The sequence below is a fragment of the Triticum aestivum genome, unplaced genomic scaffold, assembly GCF_018294505.1.
Source record: "Triticum aestivum cultivar Chinese Spring unplaced genomic scaffold, IWGSC CS RefSeq v2.1 scaffold476, whole genome shotgun sequence".
Taxonomy (NCBI): domain Eukaryota; kingdom Viridiplantae; phylum Streptophyta; class Magnoliopsida; order Poales; family Poaceae; genus Triticum; species Triticum aestivum.
The window spans coordinates 1-1,056 of record NW_025291383.1 but is presented as its reverse complement, the minus strand read 5'-3'; the positions used below and the strand labels follow the sequence as shown (position 1 = coordinate 1,056).

Genomic DNA, 1,056 nt, shown 5'->3' with positions numbered 1-1,056 from the left:
CGTGATTGAGCGGGAGAGTAAGTAGTATAGGACATTATCCATTGTTAGGGAACGGTTGTAATGGTAGTGAGAATGTAGAATCGTCTTTGGAGCGGACCTGGGAGTGGCAAGCATAAGGGACGAAGACGGGGAAACATGTCGGATGCGATCATACCAGCACTAAAGCACCGGATCCCATCAGAACTCCGAAGTTAAGCGTGCTTGGGCGAGAGTAGTACTAGGATGGGTGACCTCCTGGGAAGTCCTCGTGTTGCATTCCTTTTATAATTATTTTTTGCGCCTTGTGACAAACATGTCGCACGTGCGCGATATATATTAATCCCGTTATATTATGTTTGACGTTTGCGATATGTTTAAGCTCGATGCTCATTGCTCGCGCGTCTTGGGGCGGCTTTGTGGCGCGAAGAGCGCGTTCTGAAAGTGGTGGAAAAAACTCGTGTTGCTGCGGTATGGAGGGAGGGGTGGAAACCGTGAAAAACTCGTCTCCGTGATTGAGCGGGAGAGTAAGTAGTATAGGACATTATCCATTGTTAGGGAACGGTTGTAATGGTAGTGAGAATGTAGAATCGTCTTTGGAGCGGACCTGGGAGTGGAAAGCATAAGGGACAAAGACGGGGAAACATGTCGGATGCGATCATACCAGCACTAAAGCACCGGATCCCATAAGAACTCCGAAGTTAAGCGTGCTTGGGCGAGAGTAGTACTAGGATGGGTGACCTCCTGGGAAGTCCTCGTGTTGCATTCCTTTTATAATTATTTTTTGCGCCTTGTGACAAACATGTCGCACGTGCGCGATATATATTAATCCCGTTATATTATGTTTGACGTTTGCGATATGTTTAAGCTCGATGCTCATTGCTCGCGCGTCTTGGGGCGGCTTTGTGGCGCGAAGAGCGCGTTCTGAAAGGGGTGGAAAAAACTCGTGTTGCTGCGGTATGGAGGGAGGGGTGGAAACCGTGGAAAACTCGTCTCCATGATTGAGCGGGAGAGTAAGTAGTATAGGACATTATCCATTGTTAGGGAACGGTTGTAATGGTAGTGAGAATGTAGAATCGT

The 1,056-nt window shown here is 48.0% G+C and overlaps 2 non-coding genes across 2 annotated transcripts; both read left to right on the top strand.

Moving 5' to 3' along the window:
- The first annotated feature begins 140 nt into the window (after nucleotides 1-140).
- On the top strand, nucleotides 141-259 carry LOC123178877 (5S ribosomal RNA). Its single transcript, XR_006489926.1, has one exon. It is a non-coding gene; the product is annotated as a 5S ribosomal RNA (ribosomal RNA).
- Nucleotides 260-626: 367 nt separating this feature from the next.
- Nucleotides 627-745, top strand: LOC123178878 (5S ribosomal RNA). Its single transcript, XR_006489927.1, has one exon. It is a non-coding gene; the product is annotated as a 5S ribosomal RNA (ribosomal RNA).
- Nucleotides 746-1,056: the final 311 nt, after the last annotated feature.